Below are 18,020 nucleotides of genomic sequence, written 5' to 3'. Positions count from 1 at the left end.
TTACCAACAAAGGGAAAACGTAAACGGGGTGAAGTCCAGGTGCAAAGAGAACAGCATGTGCAGAGGCCCAAAGATGAGAGTGAGAAGGGATGACTCCATGGCTTAGTCATGGACCTTAGCGGGCAGGACGAGAGGCGGGAGACCAGATCACACAAGGCTTGGGGCCTTGGAAAGCAGGGTATGGCCTTTCGTGACTTGTGAGCTGAGAGCACTGGGTGGTCTGGAGTTGAAGGTGTCAGTACAGAAAGGAATTTCACTCCAATCACGTTATTTCCCAATCATATTTAGGAGACAACAGGTTCAGTATAGAAACAGCAGTGAAAACTGAAAAACAATGAAATGAAAAAAAAAATCATCTGTAATCCCACTACCCAGAGATGATCATTGTTAACTTTTAGCTGTATTTCATGATCCTAAATGCACACACGCACGTGTGTGTACAGAAAAAAAGTTATGCATTGTGTATATATTGGTGCGTGCTAAGTCTCTTCAGTGGTGTCCAACTCTGTGTGACCCTATGGACTGTAGCCCACCAGGCTCCTCTGTCCCTGGGATTCTCCAGGCAAGAATACTGGGGTGGGTTGCCATGCCTTCCTCCAGGGGATCTTCCCAACCCAGGGATAGAATCCCTGTCTCTTAGGTCTGCTGCATTGACAGGCAGGTTCTTTACCACTCTGGCCACCTGGGAAGCCCCATGTATATTGGTAGATATACACATATGTATTAATATAAGTGGGAATCATCCTATAAAATGCTCTGTATCTGTATGTTAAGTGACTGAGAAGGAGTCTTGGAGGAGAAGGCGTCAGGTCCCCTTGGCCAGGTGAGGGTGGATGGATCTGTGAGCCTCTGTTATGCACTAGCAGCAGTGTGGGAGAGAAGGATGATCTAGTAAAGGGCACAGCTTGCGAAAGTATCCAGTGGCTGCAGGGAGCGGTGAGAGCGGCTGGAGCAGAGTGGGGGCAAGATGAGCTTGGGATGGCAGATTTGTGCAGGACCTCAGGGGCCCCGGAGAGCTCCTGGGAACTGTGCAAGTTTTTCCTGCATGTGTGTTCGTTGGTTTTGTTTATTCAAGCCCGTGCAGGACCGAAGTGTGGGCTGGTATGGTGAGGGATCCAGCAGGGGGCTAAGGTCCCCGGGGACCAGACACTGTCCGGAGATGTCAGACGGGCCCAGGAGGACTTCCCTGGTGCTCCAGTGGTTAAGAACCCACTTGCCAATGCAGGGGACACGGGTTTGACCCCTAGTCCGGGCACTAAGATCTCACGTGCTTCGGAGCAACTATGGACTTGCATCACAACTACTGAGCCCACGTGCCCAGAGCCCACGTCCTGAAACAAGAGAAGCCACCACGATGAGAGGCTTGCGCTCGGCAGCTGGAGAAAGAGTGCTGCAGCAATGAAGACCCCGCCCTAAGAAACAAAAGCATGCTGAGTCTCTTCAGTCGTATCCGGCTCTGCAATCCCATGGGCTGTAGCCCTCCAGGCTGCCCATGGGATTCTCCAGGCAAGAATACTGGACTGGGTTCCCATTTCCTTCTCCAAAATAAATAAATATTTGTAAATGTCTTTAAAAAAGGGGGGGCACCAGAAGCAGGACCCAGATGGGCAGATGTAAGAGCTTGCAGCCCAGCCACAGAGGGGACTGAAGAGACAGGCCCCACCTCCACCTTCTCCTGTCCCCGCCTTGTTTTTATTTTTTATTTTAAAGCTTTTTTGATGTGGACCATTTTTAAAGTTTTGTTACAATATTGCTTCTATTTTATGGTTTGATTTTTTGGCCCAAGGCACCTGAGTCCATCTTAGCTCCCCAGCCAGGGATTGAACCCACCCCCCCTACACTGGTAGGCAAAGTCTTAGCCACTGGCCCACCAGGGAGGTCCCTATCCCCTCCTCTCTTGAGGGCACTGCCCAAAGTCAGTGTCCACCAGAAGCGGAGGAGAGGCACTGAGCTTCCAGGAGCACAGAAGGGCAGCCAAAAGTGGAGAGAGGGGTTCTGGGGGCGGAGGGATGTATCGTGGCCCCATCATTCCCCAACTTTCCAGGTGAGCAGGAAACCAAGACCATTGATATCCATGGCTCATTTGAGCTGTCCACACTCAGGGGCAGACCCTCACCCATCACATTTTTGCTGTATATTTAAGCCCAGCCTCTGTGCCATGAGTTACCTGGTGTGATCTTTCAGAGTGAGACCTAAGGTCCTGGGCGTGGTGAGTCACACTCAAAGCATCGAGTTGGTGTCAAGGTTTTTGCCTCCCCTCCCAGGTATGACTCAGAAGGCAGGTGGACAGGCTGCCCTGCAACACACAATACTACACGTGACTTCGGGTTAGTGCCGGATTCCCAGGGGACCTCCTCTCACAGGGCCGGTGGGGCTCATGTCCCTGGGAGAAGTTTACTTGGATCCATAGAGGTTCCAATCCCAAGAAGGGAGATTGCTCTTGTTGTTCCTATTCTCTAACACCTGTTCGTGAAATGTAATCAGCCAGAAGGAAAAGAAGAATGTCCTGCATTTCTAGCCAGTTAACACGATGATTTGCTTTTCATCAAAGCCAGATCAGAATGTATGCCCATCAGTATCAGGCTTGTTCTGTCAAGGACATGTTTGCTTGAGAATGCACACAGATCTAATCATCAGTCTTTGTTTTATTCTGTAATACACGGAGAAGAGAAAAACAAACACCCAGGTCACCACCAGCCCAGTTCAGAGACAGGGCCTGTGACCTTGGAAGTGTCTCTGGGACCCTCCAGGGAGGCAGCAGGCCCCACTGCAGTGTAGTGGCCCTCAGGTGATTTCCACCTGGTGGCAACTTCCAAAAACCAGGAGCCCCCACCCCTGCCTGTGTTTGGAGTCGGCCATTCTTGTGAGATACCCAGGGGACTTCCCATCACACATGCACACACATGTGGGGATCTGGGACCCGGGACGGGGAGGGACTCAGAGGAGGGCAGAACACAAGAGGGATTGCCCCTGATGTCACTTCCAATGACTTTGAAAGGCCCCGCCCCCGACCTTTGGAAAAGTTCTTGTGCATGCCCTTACTCTGATGACAGGTAGACTGGGCCCAGAGAGGGCAGAACACTTGTCTGAGGTCACACAGTAGGGAGCTGGAACGCAACTAACTTCTTGGCACAGACCCCTTGTCTGGTAGCAGACAAGCCCCTAGGAGGAGGGCAGAGCTCCCGGGAAGGAAGGAGAGAGAAAAGGGTCTCTGTGACCCCCAGAGCAGACAGAGAGGCTACCAGTGGGGACAGGACCTACCTAGAGCTTTCTGGGTGTACATCCTGCAGTCTTCAGCCTCTGACTTTTCCGGGTCCATGGGGATGACCAGGAACTTCCCCCAGGTTTGGCAGCACCTCTGCGTAGGGCGGTGGAAAGGGTAGAAGCCTCTGCAGCAGCTCCACTTCTTGTCCTTGGGGTCCAGCGCCATGCTGCCGCAGAGCCGCCAGCGCTCCTTTCTCAGGACCAGCACCTCGCCTGCGGGCCAGACTCAGCTCAGCGGGAGGGCCTGGGTGCAGGGGCCCTGCCCTCACATCCATTCATTTCTGGGGCTGGGGGATGTTTTTTGCCTTTGTGTAGTTTTTTGGCTTGCTCTCGAGACGTTGGCAGTGAAAGCATGGAGTCCTAACTACTGGACCACCAAGGAGTTCCCTGTGTTTTTTCTCTCGAATACCTTTATTAAGATTGAATCCAGCGGACTTCACTGGTGGTCTAGTGGCTAGGACTCTGAGGTCCCAGTGTAGGGGACCCAGGTTTGCTCCCTGGTCTGGGGACTATTAGGGCTTCCCCGGTGGCTCAGCAGTAAAAGAATCTGTCTGCGATGCAGGAGACATGGAGATGCAGGTTCGATCCCTGGGTCGGGAGGATCTCCTGAAGAAGGAAATGGCAATCCTCTGCAACAATCTGGCCTGGAAAATCCCATGGACAGAGGAGCCTGGCAGGCTACAGTCCATGGGGTCACAAAGAGTCGGACACAACTGAGCGACTAAACAACCAAACAGGGAACTAGATCCCACATGCCACAACTAAGCCATTCTGCACGCTGCAGCAGCAGATCAAAGAGCCCATGTGCCACAGCCAGGACCTGGACAGCCAAATACATTAGTAAATACTAAAAAAGAGAGGAACTGACAACAGCAACAACAGAGAGATAGAATTCAGGGACTTCTCCGGTGGTTCAGTGGCTGAGACTCCAAGCTCCAAGTGCAAGGAGCCGAGGTTCAATCCCTGATCAGGGAACTAAATCCCACAGGCTGCAACTGAGTTTAAGTGGCCATAACTAAAAAAGATCCCACATACTCAAACTAAAAGATCCCCCATGCACAACATTTGACAATGAAGATCCCACCTACAGCAACTAAGAACCAGCAGAGCCAAATAGATAAATTTAAAAAAAAATTTTTTTAAAGGTAGAATTCACATATCATACAATTCACTCATTTCAAGCATACATGGTTTTTAGTATATTTTCAGAGTTGTGCAGTCACTACCACGATTGATTTTAGAAGATGTTCAATCACCCTAAAAGGAAACCCGTGTCCATCAGCAGTTGCTGCTCTCTTCCGCCCACTTCCCGACACGCCCCAGCCTCAGGCAACCACCACCAGTCTACTTGCTGTCTATTCTGGACACTGCCCCATTTCATTTCCACCAGCAGTATATGAGTGCTGATTTCCCCACATCCTTGCCAGTCCATGATGTCTGAGTCTCTGATTATAGCCATTCCTTTGTGGGTGGGAAGTGGTATCTCCTTGTGGTTTTGATCTGTGTTTCCCTGCATCCGTTTATCCCTTACCCAGCACTGCGGTCCAGTGTCCAGGTCACCTCTGTCCCCAGAGTACACGTGCCCCCTTTCCTCTCGCTACCTCCTCATCTGCCTTCCTCCTGGCCCAGGGCCGTGGCTTCTCTGCTGAGTTCTCTGGCCCTCTGTGGGCAGAGTTACAGCCACTCACCTTGGGTGTCCCGTCACAGCAAAAAAGTGCATACAGCCAGTGGTCATTAAAAAAAAAGTACTGATCAGCCTCCCTCAGTTTCCAGAAAGAGAATGGGACAGTGAGGAGGACTTCCCTGGCAGTCCAGTGACTTAAACTCCATGCTCACAATGCAGGGGGCCTGGTTGGGTTTGATCCCTGGTCAGGGAACTAGATCCCACGTGCAGTGACTAAGACCCAGCGAAAATGAAAAAAACAGTGTTTTTTTTTTTAAGTAGAGGAAAGAGGACTTGCTGGGTCAAGGTTTAAGCCCCGTTTTTCCCCCTCACCTCATGCAATTAACTTCACCCCTCTGAGCCACACTTTCCCCATCCCTAAAATGGGATTGTCTGCTTCTTGAGGGTGTCACCAGAGTGAAAGTTGCTGTCGGGCAGTGATGATAGAGAAGCTTCCCCAGCTGAGCTTTTTGTAGAAAGGGACTTTTGACCATGACTCATCTGGGCTTCCCAGGTGGGACATTGGTAAAGAACCTGCCCGCCAGTGCAGGAGATGCAATAGAGAAGAGTTCCATCCCTGGGTTGGGAAGATGCCCTGGAGGAGGGCATGGCAACCCACTCCAGTATTCTTGCCTGGAGAATCCCATGGACAGAGAGGCCTGGTGGGCTGCAGTCCAGGGGGTTGCAAAGAGTCGGACACAACTGAGCACAGCACAGTTACAATTACTTGACTCAGCTGGCCCCTCCCTATCTCCCTCCAAGCCCCATTTCTCCTCCCTCCTGGGAAGACCCCTGCCCCCCAGCACAGGGGGCTGGCAGAGGGGATCCTCCCAGAGGCAACCCCAGAACCCGAGGGTGGAAAGTGTGTCAGAATTTCACGCTCAGGCTGGCATTTCAGCTGAGCAGGAGCACCGAGGTGGAAGCTGGGCCCCTCCCCACTGCCCGGCCACCCCAAAGGAGCTGGACTTCCCTGCCCCACAACACCCCTGCTCACCTTTGGAGGCACGGGGCCAGCCTTGCAGGCATGGGAACAGCAGGAGGAAGAGAGCTGCAGGAGAGAGAGACGTGAGGGCCGGCTGGGGAGCTGGGCCGGAGGAGGAGGGTGGGGAGAGGCCTGTACCTGAGAAGATGAGCAGTCGGGACCCTATGCCAACTCTGGCCCTGGGCCCCGGCCTGCCTCTGACCACTGCCGGCTGCCACATGTCATGGAGGCCAGCAGCACCCAGGGAAGACAGCTTCTGTCTCTGGCCGTCTGCCCTGCAAAGTCAGTCACCAGTGATGACAATGTATCAAGTAAATTCCTTTAGTGTTAATAATAAAGAATATATGCAGATGTTTTCGCAACTCCTAACAGCATTCCAGAAACATCCATAAATTTCTAAAGGATGGGTGTGTGTTTGCTAATGCTAATGAGATTACTCAAACCAGGCTAGGCCGGTCACCAGAAGGACCTATGAATAAGGTATAGATAGAAGATTTACAGCACTGTGATTTTATTTTATCGAAGTATGTAGGTAATTTACCATGTTGTGTTAAATTATACATATGTTTTCAACTATACATATGTATTTTTTTCAGGTTCTTTTCCATTATAAATACCGAGTAGAGTTCTCTGTGCTGTAAAGTAGGCCCTTCTTATTTACCTATTTTATATATATAACAGTGTGTTTGAGTGAACTCCGGGAGATGGTGATGGACAGGGAGGCCTGGCGTGCTGCGATTCATGGGGTCGCAAAGAGTCGGACACGACTGAGCGACTGATCTGATCTGATCTGATCTGTGTGAATCCCAAACTCCTAATTTATTTTTCCCCGCCTCAGACCCCCAGAGGGTTGTGACTTTAAACTAGCCATATTGAGACCGCCAAGTTCAATCACTTGGCAGAAAATTTCATCACTCCTGATGGAACAGTGATTCCTGGGTGGCAACCTGATTCCTGTTCTGATTCTCAGGGAGAGAGCCAGGAAGCTCTCCTAATCTCACCCTCTGTGCATCTTTTATAATGAAACTGTAATTGCAAGTATGTTTATAATGTTTTTAGGGCATCTATGAGTTATTCTAGACAGTTTTGAACCTGAGAGAATTGTGGGCACCCCGAATTTGTAACCAGTCAGTCAGAAGTGCACATGGCTTGGGAACCCCACTTGTGGTTGAGGTCTGGAGTCGGGGTAGTCTGCTGGGACTGAGCCCATATAGTGTGGGGTCTGCACTAACTCTGGGTGATCATCATCCGGGTCATATTGCAATACAGCCAGTTGGTGTTGACCAGTTGGCTGTGACATAGAGCAGCACCTAAACCAATTTCTCGTTGCCAGGTTACCTTTTCTTTTTAAATTGTGGCAAGATATACATGATTTTCCCCTGGTGGCTCAGCAATAAAGAATCCACCTGCCAATGCAGGAGATGCAAGAGAAATGCATCTTTACCTCTTCAGAAAGTAACTATGGGAATAATAAATGACTACTATTCTTTGACTCTTAGAGGGGTAGGTACAAGGGGTGCCTGGAGAGGGAGGTGAGACCGAAAAGGAAGAAAGTCTTTATAGGATATGTTAGTGAGCAGGTTACTCCTGTACCTGGGGCTCAGTCTTGCAGGGACCTCTCCAAGAGACAGCGTATAAGGTACCCCAGAGTTTGCCGTTCTGTTCTTCTAAGTTTCCCATGAGCTTTGAGTTTTAAGCTTAGAAGATGGACATGTCACACACCAAACAGTGGCTCCACTTCTACTTGATCTGAAAGGCAGCATCAGGACACCTTGGTGACTAGAAGGGAAGGAACTTCCCAAAAGCCACTCTGGGCAGAAAGGTGTCAACAGGGACCTTGGACTCAATCTTTGTGCATGCCAATGAACCCACCTGCCAATACAGAAGATGCGGATTCGATCCCTGAGTAGAGAGGATCCCCTGGAGAAGGAAATGGCAACCCACTCCAGTATTCTTGCCCAGGAGATCCTGCGAACAGAGGAGCCTGGCAGTCTCCAGTCCATGGTGTTGCAGAGTCCGACAGGACTTAGTGATTAAACAACAAGAAGATTCTTCTTAAGAATAACACTTGGGTGAAAAAAAGAGAAAGAACTTCCCTGATAATCCCGTGGTTAAGACTCTGTGCTCCCAGAGCAGGGTTTGATCCCTGGTTGGAGAACTAAGATCTCACAAGCTTCTTGGCGCTGCCAGAATTTTTTAAACAAAAAATAAATTAAAAAAAATCCCATTGGGCCTTGTGGCCATTTTAAGCAGTCAGGACATTTTCTGTGAGCAAGTAGAGACCACTGTAGCAGGGTTTTCTGCAGAAGAGGGCTGTGGCTTAACATTGTATTTTTATTTTCTGGATGATCCCTTCTTGGTGGGGAGCTGCAGGGGGCGCCAAGGGGCAGAGACTGCGATACATCAGACCTGGTGACCAATCAGAGCAGGTGGGTGAGGATAGGCGCTGCAGTGCTCAGGTCCCATGAATATTGTGTCTGTGCCAACGCGTGTGTGTAATTACACAGTTCAGTTGCTCAGTAGTGTAATTACATTAAATGTTTATTTTTTAATTCTCAGTTTAAAGAATAAACATTCCCGGGGCTTCCATGGTGGTCCAGTGGTTAAGACGCTGGCTGCCGATGCAGGAGACATGGTTCGATCCCTGCTCCAGGAAGATCCCACATCCCCAGGAGCAACCAAGCAGGTGCAGCAACTACTGAAGCCGGGCCTCTAGAGCCCGTGCTCTGCAACAAGAGCAGCCCCCTCAGTGAGAAGCCTGCACACCGCAGCTGGAGAGCAGCCCCTGGTTGCCGCCGCTGGAGAAAGCCCGTGCACAGCAACCCAGGACAGCCAAAACAAATAATCAGTTAAATCTTTAAAAAAATAAATAAGCATTTTCTAAGGCTCCTCATTAAAAGCAGCAATTCTCAGCCACATACCACCCACTCTGTACCCCGTCTCCTGCCACAAACTCTTTCAGTCCTTTTTCTCTAAGTCCTTACCCTGCCTTCCCTTGGATATTTTTGTCAAAGCGGCTTTATTGAGGTATAAGCGACACACAATACAATGCATGTATATAAAGTATAAAATTTGATGGTTTAAATGTTTAAAATTGTATTGAAGTATAATTGACTTACAATGTTTTTTCTATATATATATATACAATGTCACTACTTATAGTGTGTGTAAATTTGATGAGTTTTTTAGAAATGTATTTATTTTTGGCTGTACAGGGTCTTCATTGCTGCGGCCTTTCTCTAGTTGCTGAGAGCAGGGGCTGCTCTTTTTGGCGGTGCATGAGCTTCTCACTGCGATGGCTTCTCTTGTTGCAAAGCACCGGCTCCAGGTGCCAGACTTCAGTAGTTGCCGCAAGTGGGCTCAGTAGTTGTGGTGAGCAGACTTAGTTGTCCCGAAGCACGTGGGCTCTTTAAATCCATTTACTGAACTGAAGTGCCCTGCATTGGCAGGCGGGTTCTTCTTGCAGTGAGGGTGGCTCAGGGAGTGGGAGGGGCGGAAGCAGTAGCTGCGGATGTCCTGCCGGCTAGGACAGTCATAGAGCAGGGCTGGGGCTGGCCTGCCCTGGCTCCAGAGCATCCCCCCTCCCCTCCAATTCCATATGAGACCATTGTACAGTCTTTTTTTTTTTTTGGCTGAGTCAGGTTTTAGTTTCAGCATCAAATTGCCAACATCAAAATTAGCATCATAGAGAAAGCAATGGAATTCCAGAAAAACATCTCCTTCTGCTTCACTGACTACGCCAAAGCCTTTTACTGTGGATCACAATAAACTGTGGAAAATTCTGAAAGAGATGGGAATACCAGACCACCCTATCTGCCTCCTGAGAAACCTGTACGCAGGTCAAGAAGCAACAGTTAGAACCAACATAGAATGGCAGACTGGTTGAAAATTGGGAAAGGAGTACATCAAGGCTTTATATATAATCACCCTACTTATTTAACTTACATGCAGAGTGCATCATGCAAAATGCCAGGCTAGATGAAGCACAAGCTTGAATCAAGATTGCCGGGGAAAATATCAATAACCTCAGATATGCAGATGACACCACCCTTATGACAGAAAGCGAAGAGGAACTAAAGAGCCTCTTGATGTGAAGGTGAAAGAGGAGAGTGAAAAAGCTGGCTTAAAACTCAATATTCAGAAAACCAAGATCATGGCATCCAGTACCATCACTTCATGGCAAGTAGATGGGGAAACAATGGAAACAGTGACAGACTTTATTTTCTTAGGCTCCAAAATCACTTCGGACAGTGACTGCAGCCACAAAATTAAAAGATGCTTGCTTCTTGGAAGAAAAGCTATGACAAACCTAGACAGTATATTAAAAAGCAGAGATATCACTTTGCCAACAAAGGTCCATGTTGTCAAAGCTATGATTTTTCCAGTAGTCATGTATGGATATGAGAGTTGGACCATAAAGACGGCTGAACGCCGAAGAATTGATGCTTTCAAACTGTGGTGCTAGAAAAGACTCTTGAGAGTCCCTTGGACACAAGGAGATCCAACCAGTCAATCCTAAAAAAAAATCAGTCCTGAATATTCATTGGAAGGACTGATGCTGAAGCTGAAACTCCAGTACTTTGGCCACCTGATGCGAAGATCCAACTCATTGGAAAAGATCCTTATGCTGGGAAAGATTGAAGGCAGGAGGAGAAAGGGGTGACAGAGGATGAGATGGTTGAATGACATCATCGACTCAGTGGACATAAGTTTGAGCAAAGTCCTGGAGATGGTGAAGGACAGGGAAGCCTGGCATGCTGCAGTCCGTAGAGTCACAGAGTCAGACATGACTAAGTGACTGAGCAGCAACAACAAAGTGTGTGTGAAATGGAATCTCATGTGGGTTTGATTTGTATTTCTCTGCTGACTAATGATTTGAGCATCTTTTCACTTGCTTATTAACAGTTTGCATATCATGTTTGATGAAGTGTCCAACATGCTACTGGAGATCAGTGGAGAAATAACTCCAGAAAGAATGAAGGGATGGAGCCAAAGCAAAAACAATACCCAGCTGTGGATGTGACTGGTGATAGAAGCAAAGTCCAATGCTGTAAAGAGCAATATTTCATAGGAACCTGGAATGTCAGGTCCATGAATCAAGGCAAATTGGAAGTGGTCAAACAAGAGATGGCAAGAGTGAATATTGACATTCTAGGAATCATCGAACTGAAATGGACTGGAATGGGTGAATTTAACTCAGATGACCATTATATCTACTACTGCGGGCAGGAACCCCTCAGAAGAAATGGAGTGGCCATCATGGTCAACAAAAGAGTCTGAAATGCAGTACTTGGATGCAATCTCAAAAATGACAGAATAATCTCTGTTCGTTTCCAAGGCAAACCATTCAATATCACAGTAATCCAAGTCTATGCCCCAACCAGTAATGCTGAAGAAGCTGAAGGTGAACGGTTCTATGAAGACCTACAAGACCTTTTAGAACTAACACCCAAAAAAGATGTCCTTTTCATTATAGGGGACTGGAATGCAAAAGTAGGAAGTCAAGAAACACCTGGAGTAACAGGCAAATTTGGCCTTGGAATATGGAATGAAGCAGGGCAAAGACTAATAGAGTTTTGCCAAGAAAATGCACTGGTCATAACAAACACCCTCTTCCAACAACACAAGAGAAGACTCTATACATGGACATCATCAGATGGTCAACACCGAAATCAGATTGATTATATTCTTTGTGGCCAAAGATGGAGCAGCTCTATACAGTCAGCAAAAACAAGACCGGGAGCTGACTGTGGCTCAGACCATGAACTCCTTATTGCCAAATTCAGACTTAAATTGAAGAAAGTAGGGAAAACCACTAGACCATTCAGGTATGAACTAAATCAAATCCCTTATGATTATACAGTGGAAGTGAGAAATAGATTTAAGGGCCTAGATCTGATAGATAGAGTGCCTGATGAACTATGGAATGAGGTTCGTGACATTGTACAGGAGGCAGGGATCAAGACCATTCCCATAGAAAAGAAATGCAAAAAAGCAAAATGGCTGTCTGGGGAGGCCTTACAAAAAGCTGTGAAAAGAAGAGAAGCGAAAAGCAAAGGAGAAAAGGAAAGATATAAGCATCTGAATGCAGAGTTCCAAAGAATAGCAAGAAGAGGTAAGAAAGCCTTCTTCAGCGATCAGTGCAAAGAAATAGAGGAAAACAACAGAATGGGAAAGACTAGGGATCTCTTCAAGAAAATCAGAGATACCAAAGGAACATTTCATGCAAAGATGAGCTCGATAAAGGACAGAAATGGTTATGGACCTAACAGAAGCAGAAGATATTAAGAAGAGATGGCAAGAATACACAGAAGAACTGTACAAAAAAGATCTTCATGTCCCAGATAATCACGATGGTGTGATCACTGACCTAGAGCCAGACATCCTGGAATGTGAAGTCAAGTGGGCCTTAGAAAGCATCACTACGGACAAAGCTAGTGGAGGTGATGGAATTCCAGTTGAACTATTCCAAATCCTGAAAGATGATGCTGTGAAAGTGCTGCACTCAATATGCCAGCAAATTTGGAAAACTCAGCAGTGGCCACAGAACTGGAAAAGGTCAGTTTTCATTCCAATCCCAAAGAAAGGCAATGCCAAAGAATGCTCAAACTACCGCACAATTGCACTCATCTCACACGCTAGTAAAGTAATGCTCAAAATTCTCCAAGCCAGGCTTCAACAGTATGTGAACCGTGAACTTCCTGATGTTCAAGCTGGTTTTAGAAAAGGCAGAGGAACCAGAGATCAAATTGCCAACATCCGCTGGATCATAGAAAAAGCAAGAGAGTTCCAGAAAAACATCTATTTCTGCTTTATTGACTATGCCAAAGCCTTTGACTGTGTGGATCACAATAAACTGTGGAAAATTCTGAAAGAGTTGGGAATACCAGACCACCTGATCTGCCTCTTGAGAAATTTGTATGCAGGTCAGGAAGCAACAGTTAGAACTGGACATGGAACAACAGACTGGTTCCAAATAGGAAAAGGAGTTCGTCAAGGCTGTATATTGTCACCCTGTTTATTGAACTTCTATGCAGAGTACATCATGAGAAACGCTGGACTGGAAGAAACACAAGCTGGAATCAAGATTGCTGGGAGAAATATCAATAACCTCAGATATGCAGATGACACCACCCTTATGGCAGAAAGTGAAGAGGAACTAAAAAGCCTCTTGATGAAAGTGAAAGTGGAGAGTGAAAAAGTTGGCTTAAAGCTCAACATTCAGAAAACGAAGATCATGGCATCCGGTCCCACCACTTCATGGGAAATAGATGGGGAAACAGTGGAAACAGTGTCAGACTTTATTTTTCTGGGCTCCAAAATCACTACAGATGGTGACTGCAGCCATGAAATTAAAAGACGCTTACTCCTTGGAAAGAAAGTTATGACCAACCTAGATAGCATATTCAAAAGCAGAGACATTACTTTGCCAACAAAGGTTCGTCTAGTCAAGGCTGTGGTTTTTCCTGTGGTCATGTATGGATGTGAGAGTCGGGCTGTGAAGAAGGCTTAGCGCTGAAGAATTGATGCTTTTGAACTGTGGTGTTGCAGGAGACTCTTGAGAGTCCCTTGGACTGCAAGGAGATCCAACCAGTCCATTCTGAAGGAGATCAGCCCTGGGATTTCTTTGGAAGGACTGATGCTAAAGCTGAAACTCCAGTACTTTGGCCACCTCATGCGAAGAGTTGACTCATTGGAAAAGACTCTAATGCTGGGAGGGATTGGGGGCAGGAGGAGAAGGGGATGACAGAGGATGAGATGGCTGGATGGCATCTCTGACTCGATGGACGTGAGTCTGAGTGAACTCCGGGAGTTGGTGATGGACAGGGAGGCCTGGCGTGCTGTGATTCCTGGGGTCGCAAAGAGTCGGACACAACTGAGCAACTGATCTGATCTTATCTGAAGTGTCTGTTCAAATCTTTCCCCCATTTTAACTGGATTATTTATCTTCCTGTTGTTGAGTTTTAAGAGCTCGTTATGTGTTCTGGAACAAGTCCTTCATCAAATATATGATTTGCAAATATTTTCTCCCAGTCTGTGGCTTGCCTTCTCACTTTCATAATCGTATAAAATGTAAACTTCCTTTTTTATTTAACAACATTTTTGAGGTATAACTTACATGCAATAAACTGTGCTTATTTTAAGTGTTCACTGTGATGGGTTTATCATGGGTATTTGCCATGAAATCACTACCACTAAAAATATTTCCATCATCTTCCAGATTTCCTTGTATTTTTTTTTCGGTCCATCCCTCTGGCCACCCCTGCCCTCAGGGAACCAGTGACCTGATTTCTATCACTGTGCATTCATCAAAATCTCTTCGCCTGCCCCCAAGTGGCAAATATATATATATATATATATATATATATATATATATATATATATATATATATATATATATAAATATATAAAATTGGGTGTTTTTTGGAAATACTCTTTTACTTTTTATATATTTTTATTTATTTATTTGGCCACCGCATGCGGGATCTAGTTCCTTGACCAGGGATCAAACCCTAGCCCTTGCACTGGGAGCTCAGAGTCTTAGCCACTGGACCACCAGGGAAGTCTGTAATCTTTTACTTTTAATCATTACGTATTGCAGACATAGAGAAAATAATGTAACAAACACCCATGTACCTATCACTTGGGATTAACAGAGATGAACATTTTGCCCTACTTGCTTTGGGTTTTTCCCCCGTTTTTAGGAGATAACATTAAAAAGCCTCTTTTCTTCCTGCTTCCTCCCTCATCTGTCCTGAAGTTGCTGAGTGTTAGTTACTCCATGTGAGATTTTCCTTTTCCTAAACATGTGTGTGTCCACAGTCAGTTTTTTTCACACTGTTTGTATCTATTAGAACTTGCGTTTCTTCTCTCTGTGTTATGTTTGGGAGATTCTTGTGTGTTGAAATATATAAAGCTCCTTTGCAAATTATGAGATTTATTTATTAGTAATGAAATAACTCTGAAGTGTTGCTAAGTTGGCAAAAATATGCTTGGGAATATAAGACACTGTTAGGGAAGCAAACGTGAGTGGTTTCACCATTTTTTTGTTTTAACTACTGTGCTTGATAACCATAGCTGCATTTATAGATGGTGACATAAAATCCTCCTCAATTTCAGGCTGAGATTCCCTTTAGAGCCTTTACCTTTAAGGAACTGTCTAGATTTGTGGAGGTAATTGACATGTGGAATTTGAAAAATTTTAAAACTTGTGGTTCAAATCATATAATACAAGTATATTATAAAGACTCTCTTGGGGACTTTCAGGTGACCCAGTGGTTAAGACTCTGTGTTTTCAATGCAGGGGACACATTTTAGATCCCTGGTTGAGGAACTAAGATCCCACATGCTGCTTGGCCAAAAAAAAAACTGTCTTAACTGCTCAACAAATTTTGTTTTTTAAACAAGAAAGGAATGTGTGTTCTGCTATATTCAAAATGGATAACCAACACGGACCTGCTGTATAGCACAGGGAACTCTACTCAGTGCTTTGTGCCAGCCTGGATAGAGGCGGGTATAGGGGAGAATGGATACATGTGTATCCATGTATGGTTGAGTCCCTTCTCTGTTCACCTGAAACTGTCACACCATTGTTAATCAGCTATGCCCCAATACAAAATAAAAAGTTTAAAGTTTTAAAAAAATAATACAATTACAAATGTTAAAAAAAAAGAGAGAGAGAAAGGAATGTGTATTTGAGTCCCTTTAACACAAGCCATAGTCATGCCCCTTGCCCTCCCATTTTGAGTGAGGGACTGGAATTTCTCAGGCCTGGGCTCTGAATCCATTTTGCCTTCTAACAGACATCAGGGAGAGTAAAGAATTCATGGTTCCATCACAACCCTTCTCCCTGCTCCCTGCACACAAGCAGAAGCCTGGAGGACATCATAAGACTGGGATTCCTCTTGGGAGGGGCCTGTACAATTTCCCAACTGGAAGAGGATTAAATAGGCAGTCAGGGCACCTTGAACTTAGATGTCTCAGGCTCATCTGACAGGTGGCCAAGGCCGAGTCTGATCCCCCACAGGCAACAGGGAGGAATAGACTGATGAAGGGCAGGGCACCGGACAGTGGCATTTCTCTGGGCTCCTCCAGATGTTGCAAGTGAAACTCACTTGGGAGAGACCAGGAAGGTGGCTGGACAACACTGATTCATTTGGGTTATGAAAATTTTTAACTGGATTATAATATACCTAAAGCAAAGTATACAAATCCTAAGTGTCCAGTTTGATAAACTCACAGAAAGAATAGGAAACAACATAACCAGCCCCCTAGAAAGCCTCCCATGTCCCCCTTCCAGTCACTAAGCCTGCCAAGGGTAGCCACTCTCCTGACTTGTGACTCTGTGGGTGGAGGTTGCCTCTTGGGGGTTGTTACATAAAGGAAATCACACAGCAGTGTACGCTTGTGCGGCCTCTTTCATTCAACACTATTCAGTTTGCTGTATGTTGTCATGCTTCACTTGTTCTCACTGCTGTTGAGTGTTTCACTGTGTACATTTTTTTTTTTAACGAATCCTGCAGTTATGGGTGGGCATTCAAATTGTCTTGGGTCCTTTATTCATAGCACTGAGATGAACATGCAGGGACATGTCTTTCGGAGAACATGTGACAGGTTTTGGTGGGTGTCCACCCAGGAGCGGAATTGCTGGTTTATCAGGATTGGATGCTAAATTTAGTAGTCCACTGCCAACCAGCTGCCTGAGTGGGTGTGTGTCCTCAATGACCTCCTCGGAGTCTGACTGCAGTTTGTCTTAAGCAGCACTTAGGATATGTAGAAACAGGCTTCCGTCATAGCTCAGCTGGTAAAGAATCCGCCTGCAATGCAGGAGACCCCAGTTCGATTCCTGGGTTGGGAAGATCCACTGGAGAAGGGATAGGCTACCTACTCCACTGTCTTTGGGCTTCCCTTGTGGTTCATCTGGTAAAGAATCTGCCTGCAATGCAGGAGACCCCAGTTCGATTCCTGGGTTGGGAAGATCCCCTGGAGAAGGGAAAGATTACCCACTCCAGTATTCTGGCCTGGAGAATTTCATGGACAATATAGTCCATGGGATCCCAAAGAGTTGGACACGACTGAGTGACTTTCACTTCACTTCAGGATGTTTGGTGTTTTCATTTCAGCTATTCTGGGGGGTTTATAGGGCTTTCTCTTTGTGATTTTAATTAGTATTTCCCTGATGTGTAATAGAGGTCAGCTTTTTTTTTTTTTTAACGTGTCTAGTGGGCTTCCCTAGTGGCTCATATGGTAAAAAATCTGCCTGCAATGCAAGAGACCTGGGTTCCATCCCTGGGTCAGAAAGATTCCCTGGAGAAGGGAATGGCAACCCACTCCAGTATTCTGCCAGGGAAATCCCAGGAACAGAGGAGCCTGGCAGAGTACAGTCCATGGGGTCTCAGAGTCAGATATGGCTGAGAGACTAACACACACACACACACACACACACACAGAGTGGCCATTTAGTTCTCCTCTTAGGTGATTCAAGTCTTTTTCTATTGACTGGTCTCACATGCTCTTATTGATCCCCAGGAGGTCTTTGCATATCCTGAATCTGAGTTATTTGTCAGATAGGTATGGTGCAAATGGCTTCTCCAAGTCTGGAACTTGCCTTTTCTTTCTCTTGCTTGTGTCTTTCCCCCCTCTTTTTTTCTTTTTTGATCACATTGGGTCAGCATGTGGAAACTTAGTTCCCCCACCAGGGATCAGACCAGGACCCGAAGCATTGGATGCATGGAGTCTTAACTACTAGATTGCCAGGGAATTACCCTCTGGGGCATCAAACAGGAATGAATTTCAGAGCATTCCAGTGTGTCAAACTTTTTCTTTACGGCTAGTCCTTATCATGTTTTGCTTAACAAATGTTAACAGAAAAAGATCAAAAGCGGTCAACCTTTGGAGTTCCCTGGTGGTCAGATGATTAGGATTCCATGCTTTCGTTGATGTGGCCTGGGTTCAATGCCTGGTCAGGAAACTGAGATCCGCCAGTCAGAGTGTGACCAAAAAAAAAAAAGTGGTTAACCTTTGAGGACTAGGAGGACCAAAACTGGAGGTGGAAAGATGGACTTTTGTCTTACAATTTACTCACTTCTGTGTGATCTAAATGATCCCCCC

At 46.3% G+C, this 18,020-nt stretch overlaps 1 protein-coding gene across 1 annotated transcript in view; it reads left to right on the top strand.

Annotated features, from left to right (window-relative positions):
* OPA3 (outer mitochondrial membrane lipid metabolism regulator OPA3) overlaps positions 1-18,020 on the top strand; it is a 67,724-nt gene that overhangs the window by 46,770 nt on the left and 2,934 nt on the right. The gene's annotated exons all lie outside the window — the stretch shown is intronic.

This window comes from Bos indicus, chromosome 18, assembly GCF_029378745.1.
Source record: "Bos indicus isolate NIAB-ARS_2022 breed Sahiwal x Tharparkar chromosome 18, NIAB-ARS_B.indTharparkar_mat_pri_1.0, whole genome shotgun sequence".
In the NCBI taxonomy this organism is placed as follows: domain Eukaryota; kingdom Metazoa; phylum Chordata; class Mammalia; order Artiodactyla; family Bovidae; genus Bos; species Bos indicus.
This window is presented reverse-complemented; position numbering and strand designations above follow the sequence as displayed.